Source organism: Rhyacophila brunnea, unplaced genomic scaffold (assembly GCF_057557595.1).
Source record: "Rhyacophila brunnea isolate RB1 unplaced genomic scaffold, BYU_Rbru_1.0 scaffold_9, whole genome shotgun sequence".
Taxonomy (NCBI): Eukaryota; Metazoa; Arthropoda; class Insecta; order Trichoptera; family Rhyacophilidae; genus Rhyacophila; species Rhyacophila brunnea.
The window spans coordinates 42590524-42599267 of NW_028233361.1; positions in this window are offsets into that span (position 1 = coordinate 42590524).

Below are 8744 nucleotides of genomic sequence, written 5' to 3' on the forward strand. Positions count from 1 at the left end.
TAATTGTGTATCGATGCTCGACGACTCCATAATTCAAATGGATGTATTAAAATATACAAAAAAACACTGAATATAGGTGCACATTAATCTTACCGCGTACACCATTAGAAAAACACTACTGTAGAGCGTCACACTGCCTTTATTCTTAGCGATAGGTAGGAGGGCCGCAAAAGATTTTAGCCTGGGGGCCCGCTTCAGGATGTAGGGCCCATGATGTACGTATTACATTTCGCCGTAGCATAGTTCCCCGTGGGCTCTCTTATTGAAAACGGATGGCCGTATAGCATTGAGATAAAAAATACGCGTTGTTTGTGGAGCATTGCAGACAGTAATGTTTCAATTTTATTAAATTCAATAAAACCATTTATTTGATATTGATTGGTATCAAATATTAGATAATACGCTGTCATTAGTATCAGATATTTGATAGTTACGACTTGGTACTTACGAGCACTTACTAGAATTTTATATAAATTATACGATATGATTTTATTTATACATGAATTTGATCTCAATACTATACAGCAGACCATCTATTTCCGATTTACCATCTCACGATGAACTGTGATACGGCCAATTGTATATGTATAAATTTATACACTGACACAGAATACAGTTAATTCTCATTAATAATGATATACCAAATTAGTAATTACCTATATATTATGTTAAAATGTCGAGAAAACTAAGTTATTAGGTATTAAGTAAATAAACAATAATGTTTTTAAATTAATTTATTTAATGACAATGTCTTATTAGGTAGGTACCAAATTTTACTACGTTTTTCACTTTATCTAGTCCATTTTTTATGAAAGTTGACCAGGGAACACAGAATTAATGGAAACGGAAATACCTAACGGTGTGGAGTAACAGAGCAGATTATAACGAGATGACGAGAGCAGTTCTCAGGAGTAAGGACAAGCGTATTCTTGACACGCGTTTAAGTTTATCCCATATTCTTCCACACTTGCGATCGGTTGCCTATTACTCCACACCCGTTAGGTATTTACGTTCCCAATAATTGTGTTCCCTGATATTATTAATACCAGCGCCAGGGAACACAGTGTTCTGTGACCAGTGTCTTTATTCCATTGCACCCACCGCGAGTGGAATATAAACCGATGGGATTATTGAGTTGTTATTACCTTGGTTATTCTAGACATAGTGTTGTGTTGACCAGAGTATGAACCTAATAGGTTGAGCAAGTGCCCAACATCCATTTCTCTTTAAAAATAAAAATCGGTGTGTGTTGTACGCGCGTTATAAGTTATACTTCTTTGACGTAACAAAACCAAATAAGCCGTTACTTGAGTCTATTAATATTACAGTGGTTTAGGTTGATAAAAACATACGCGATTCATCTGTGTCTCATATAGCACATGATAATTGTAAATTAATTATTGTATTGGACCAAAACTCATCTTTGCCATACAACGGTTATAATCGATTTGGAAGTGCCCATGATGAATTAATAAAAAATCAAATTTGAATGTATTTTTTGAATTATTTATCAACTCAATTTATTTATTGACATATAATTTTACTCATACATAATACTTACATAAATATAATATAATCTTGATACACAATCTTTACAATGAAAAATAAATATACACTCCAATATAAATAAAGTTTTATGAATATAAATTAACAGTATAAATATTGGTTATGTTTACAACACGTGCTGTTTACTTGGTTGTATTGAACGACTAACTAAATGACACTATGTGCATGCGCATGTACCTCGAGACCGAAATGAATATAATCATAATAATAAATTATGTTACATCAGCGCGCGCAATTTCGTCACGCGCCAAAAATACACTCTGATCTGTTTTCCCAAACGCGCCAAAAGATGTACCTATAACTTTAAAAATCATCGCATTCACATTGTAATATAATGATATATGTATTTTTTGATCATAGAAACCGTATCGGTTCTAGAAAATAGTAAAATTAAAAAAAAAATATTCATACAAAATGAAAATAGACATAGTATAATGAAGCTATAGAAAAGTCTTTCTAAGTAAAATCAAAATGGCGGAGTTCCCTGATATAAAGTTATTCAATTATTACTGTGTTCATTTTATTACTATGTTACTACGAGTAAAAAAGATAACAGACGAATATGTATACAACAAAATATAAAACTAATAATATGTATACGTACCTACCATCGTAATAAAAATAATAATATTAGGTTACGTTATAATTGTATTGTTCTAAGAAAATAAAATTTATGAAATATGTGTGTAGGTTGATCAACCGGATGTTTCTAATATATATGTGTTTTTTTTTAATTTATAATAATATGGAATACGCGATTTAAGATATAAAATACTATGTCCACTCATCAGCGAATTAGGTATATGGACAGCCCCTCCCAGAAACGGAAAAAATACAAACCATGTAGGTAAATGGGATGTTACTTCTTCTTATTCCTCACCAGGGTCTCATGATTGAGTATCGTCACCCGGATGATCTAACTGTCGGATTGGCCCCACTCACAGAACAGATTAATAAAACATAATTCAGATAGGCTATACATCAATCATGGCTGCCACAGGGGAGGGGGGTGACAGGGCTTTAGCCTAGGGCAGTGGTCGGCAAACTCATTAGTCAATAGAGCCAAATATCAACAGTGCAACGATTGAGATTTCTTTTGAGAGCCAATTTTCTTAAACTGAAATTATATAATATGTAGATGTACACTATTTATTACCTGAATAAACTTTATTTTTTTGGTAAGTTTGGGTAAGTCAGATTTGTATCTTAATGTTTTTAATTTTAAGCACGATTCCAGGTTCTCATCAATAAGACGACGTCTCATTTTACTCTTAATTTCCTCTCTTATACATCTCTTTACTAACCACAAAACATGCAATATTAACATTGTTGGAAGATTGTATTCAGTAATTAAATACAGAACTTGATTTTTCTTGACTCTTCTAAAGTTTCTCAACTGCATTCTTCCTTGAATCACAGTCAGGATATTTAGTGCTAAATGACGCGTGTTTAGTTGTAAAGTGTCCGTCCAAATTTGACTTCACGACACGGTTTTCGTCATCTGTTTTTCTTTGTTTCTTCTTTGTAGCTATGTAGGGCGATGTAGCCAAAAAGGGCAGAGGGCATTTGTGGAAGAGCCGCACTCAAGGGGCCAAAGAGCCACATGTGGCTCGCGAGCCGCGGTTTGCCGACCACTGGCCTAGGGGCCCGGGCTCATTGCGGGCCCGGCGTAGCGGGTCGATCAGATATTTAAGATAACATCACACAACACAAATTTGCTCTAATATTAGGCCAAACCTAGTAAATAGTAACGTAACCATTGATTATGGAATCGTAGCGAATCGAAAACTAACCCTTTTATTGTTTTACTTATGTTTAATAAAATCCTATTCATAAAATATAAATCACTATAAATGCAAAAGCCATTCGCTATGTACCATCACTTTGAAGCATGTTTCGGTTTATTACTAATTGATGAACAGTCAGGACATAACACGCAAGAAATACAAAGTCCACCGAGTGCTCTCAAATATTAGCAATATTGAATGCGCGTTACGTTTACGTTAACAAAAATTAATTCATTTTTTTATACAAACGTAACTATTGAAAATAACATATTATTCTTTAACACGACGTGTTTAAGTTTATTCCATATTTCTACACACTCTAGTACAGCGATTTCCAAACTGGGAGTGTTACAAAGGGAGGCGCGAAAAGTTTAACACAATTAATGTAGCCACAGGTTCGCAGTTTGCAAATGCATTGTTTATAAAACGGCCGCTAGTTATAAACTACAAAACAGTCCTATAAAAGGTTGTTTGAAAACCTATCTGAAAATATGGAGACTATTTTTATAATACCTCGCTTCTATACTATTGTAAAGCGCGCTGGCTATCTCGTGAAGAAATGAAATAAAAGGGTCAAATCATAATGTTGAAATTTGGTGCAAATTTGCTTAGGAACGATAATTTTGTTGTTAAACTTGTCTATTTGGTTGGAAATTTAAAAAAAAATGAGTGAATAAATCAATGCAAGGACCACTAATGCATTCACTAATTTTAAAAGACAAAGTGAAGGCGTTCATAAAAAATTGGAGCTTTGGAAATCAAAGTTACAAAAAAATAAGTTCGCCATGTTTCCACTTTTAAATGATTTCTGAGCCAGATACCTATACTGAAGGAAACGAGATCTATTTACCGAGTTCTTGGTTGGTTTGCTAATGCACTTTTCACATTATTTTATTACCTAATAGTAAAAAAAGTCGCCTGCGGCGTTGCTTTGTTTCAAAGCTGTTAAATATGTGGTTGTACATTGCAATTTGATGCGATACCTATATGATTTAGGAAACAGTAGATTAGAGCACCACACCGCCCTTAACCTCAGCGATACCTATCTACCTAGGTGGGCCCGCTTCAGGATGTGGGGCCCATGATAGAATCCATTTGTCAATGAACGATGATGATTTTGGATTTACTACTATTGGAATTGAATGTGCTAATAAACAAGCACATTCATCGCATGAAAAACAAATTAATTTGAAAATGAATATAATATAATTAGTAAAACCTTATTTATTTTTATACTTACTCAATTTTTTTTTTTGTATTAATTAGTAGGTACATTGTTGACTATTTAAAAAGGTATCTGCATCTATTATTTAATGAAATAAAGGGGGGAGGCGCCAAGATTAGTTTTTTTTAAAGGGAAGCGTAGTAACATAAAGTTTGGAAACCACTGCTCTAGTATTATGCTTCCTTACTTACTCACCCAGAAAGTAACCCGCCTTACTTACTTGTGTGTTATCTTGTCTCCAAGGTTTCCTGTACAGGTCAGCTACCACCAAGAGGTTTTTACTCTGATATCCTAAGGTCGGGATGAGAAAACGGGTTGTCTGGCTTCTGGCTACCCAATGTTTAGTCAAAGTGTTTAGAAATTAATCGAAAAGCATGAATGACATACAATTTGACAGAAACGCGGATTGATTTCATTCTGGGATACCTTCATACGGCAGTGGATATACATTAACACCTGCGAACGACCGTTATGTTGATTTGCAAATACAATTTGAAAGCAATCCGCTCCCTCGGGACATCGTATCTATGACAACGTAAATAGTTGATCAAATATTTACCTGTGGTTTAGGTAGATATGTCAGGACAATAAATCAATAAAAAAGCAAATAACTTTTACACCCTATTATAGTATGTTATGCATCGTACTACCCAGGGGTGGCTCTACCTTAAGGGTTCGTAAGGACTATCCCCACATCGTTATCACGTTAAAAATACACGTCCGATATTTTATCATTGTTATAATATACCTATTTAATCACATGAATAAATGAACTATTTAACTTATTTTACCCATCTAAGCCCGTCGCAATTTATAGAGATATTTATTATTACTATACATATTATATAACTGTAGTAATGGTTGTAAATTATGTAATAACATAATGGTGATTACGCGGTATTCATGATGACACATATTTATATACAAATTAAGAAAGCTATAACGTCTAGTTTTCGCTGACCGGGGTAACTCAGTCCCATTCCATCGCCGCGGTGCAAATCTCGTCCTACAAAGGATGTGAATGCATTAGCGTTAGGGTCTAGGACGATTTGGCACCGGACAACTGGACGCCACGGAATTCGAAAATAAATAGACGTTAGGTACTTATAGGTACTTTAAAAAAATATATTCAATATTATTATTTAGGTATATTTAAATGATTATATTATGATTTAATAGTTGGTGAGAATGTAAATATGCAGACGTAAACAATGATTTAATCGTGCATATTATGTTTAAGTTCCAACGAAAAAAGAGTTTTTTATTTCATATAAAGCTTTAGGCATGGTAATTCTCAATCCGCGATAAAGAATACATTATGTTAAGAGTAAAATGAATTCAAACTACTAAGTAGTAGATAGAAACTGATTAAAATACCTCGTCTACGTTCTGTATACGTGTCTACGACAGTGCGGCGTCCAGTTGTCCGGAGGCCAGTCGTCCCATTCCCTTAGCGTTATGCATACTGATGATCGAATCGAATAACCGCTGGATGAGTAAAAACGCTCGCTGTATGTCGTTCAAAACCGTTTATGGCAAGTCTATAATAATAATTATCATTAATTAAGTTAATATTTTAAAGCACGCTCTTTAGATGTGAGTAACGACTCAAACAATCATATTATTTATTCTGAAAAATTACTCATGTTCTCATTATCATTTGGTACATAATGTTTAATATATGATAAAGTAGGTAGGTATGTATATTTAATAATTAATGGCTAAACCCCACCACCTAGAAAGTCGTCGAGCCGCCACTGATCATACCCCATAACGGATAACGCTATCGACCGTATGAAATTGCTGATTCAAAATTTGCAGCCTTTTACTCACCATCTTGCAATTTTTTTATCACTTTTGTGTTCTTATTGAATTTAAAAGTAAAAAAAAAAATATTTACACGCTAAATGAAATAGCACAAAGGAAATAACCCTACAAGTAACCACGATTTAAAAAAATGATAAATGCATACAAAATAATTCACCTAGGTAGGTATCTATTTTATTTCATAAAAACCTATAGCGTTGGGGAATGGGGATACCACATAACGGATAATTTGAAATAGACACCCTGTTTTTATGTCGATAACCGTTAGATTATGATATTATTTATATTCAGTATATCAGTGGCATGGTCCCAACAAGGGGGGCTGGTAGGGTTCTAGCCTGGGAGCCGGGCTTAAGCGGGGACCGGTGTGGTGGATCGACCAGCCAAGTGAGATAAACACACATCACAAAATTGTACGAATAGTAAAAAATGTCGCCTGCAAGCATACTAACATTTCAAAATATGTACTTGTGCGATGCAATTTTTGATTATTGTTTGTCGATATTCGACAACTCCATAATTCAAGTGGGTGTATTAAAAATACAAAAAATCGATATAAAATACCCTAAATATTTTACCTTGAACACTATTTGGAATACACAACTGTAGATCGCCATAATGCCCCCTTAGCGATAGGTAGGGGGGGCGCCGAAGATTCTCCAGGGCGAGTCCTAACCTCCTCCAAGAATTTCATACATCTCTTCCTATCCTCCTATCCTGGGGCAGTGTCCTCCAGGTGTTTGCTCAGGCCGCTCTAGCATTTTTGTTGACAACATCCAACTACCGGACTGCAGGAGTCTAGGCTTGCTAGTTGACCTCCGACTGTCCGGTGTGCAGGATTCGCCTCGGCTGCTGAGCACTATTCATTCTTTTCCATGCTTCACGTTATAAAATTATTTTTGTACATAACCTGTCTCCTTTCAGTTAGGTAGATTTTTTAATCAAATTCAAATTAGAGAAAGCTGGGAAGATTAGGCTAGTTGTAGTAATATCGTCTATAACTAGGAGGTTATGCCCAGTGACGTCCCTAGATAAAATGCCGCCCCTAGGCAGCGTCAAAATGCCGCCCCATTTTTACAGTATTTTTCATCATCATTTACTACTCCAGTATCTAAGAAATGTGTTTTATGGATACATTACTAACAAAATAAACACTAAATCTAATTTAAATGCCATCTCTACTTCAATAGACAATATTGCGAGTCCACGGTTTCATATACATTTTAAAATACACCTGACAACTTTCAAAACTCGAAAGTGTCTGCCAAACATATTTGGATAAATTAATTAATTACTTAAGTATGCACCTACCTATAATTCAAATATAATTCTCAAATCTGCACGTATCGGTGCTGGTAATCAAGAATGTGATGTCCAAGGACAACGGAAGTAAACTAGACATCGCGAACCCGACAAAAAAGTTCAGTCATGTTAATTAATACATTTTGCTTCCAACAAGTGAGCTGAATTTTTTAATGGAAAGATATTTTTGTTATTACTAAGTTTGGGTAGGTACCCCTTTTTATATAGGTATATATCACTTCCCTCCATTTTGGTAAGAGAATTTCTCAACTGTCACTTTGTGTTTTGTTTTCTTTTTTATCGTCTGTATTTTGGGATGAAGGTGGATAATTGACACACCGGAATTATGATGGAAAACGACGAGTTTATTTACGTGTTAATATTATAATCGTTACATTTTTATAATTTAATTTTGCGGAGGTCGCAATCGGCGTGTTCGCGATTTGCCCAGCAGGAAGCTTCTCCCGCTCAAACAAAAACGGTTACCTTTTCTGAGCCGTGCCAAATGCGACGTTGCCATTCGTATTTTTTTTTTGGACAATGTTGCCGGTCAGATATTGTTCATATTGTTCAATTATTTTCGCAATCAGCCGTTATTATTTGTTGGCTTCGATACCGATTCGGGCCTCTCAAGATACACAAACACTTCCCCAAATGGGGACCATACGGGGTTGTCACATATACCTAATGATTCCCCCTGATTTGCCGCCCTTCGAGTAACTGCCGCCCCCAAGCGATGCTCAATTTTCCTACCCCCACGGGACGTCACTGGTTATGCCTTTCTCGTGGGTAGCACATTAAAGAATGAATGAATGAATATTCACAACACTTGAGAGTATTTTCTGTAGTCAACCAATTTTTCGCCTGTAGTCAAAATTATATAATAATATGCAGTGACGTCCTTAGACAAAATGCCGCCCCTAGGCAGCACCAGAATGCCGCCCCATTTTTATACAGTATTTTTTATCATCCTTTCATGACTACACTATCTAAGAAATGTGTTGTATAGATATATTACTAACAAAATGTATATCACT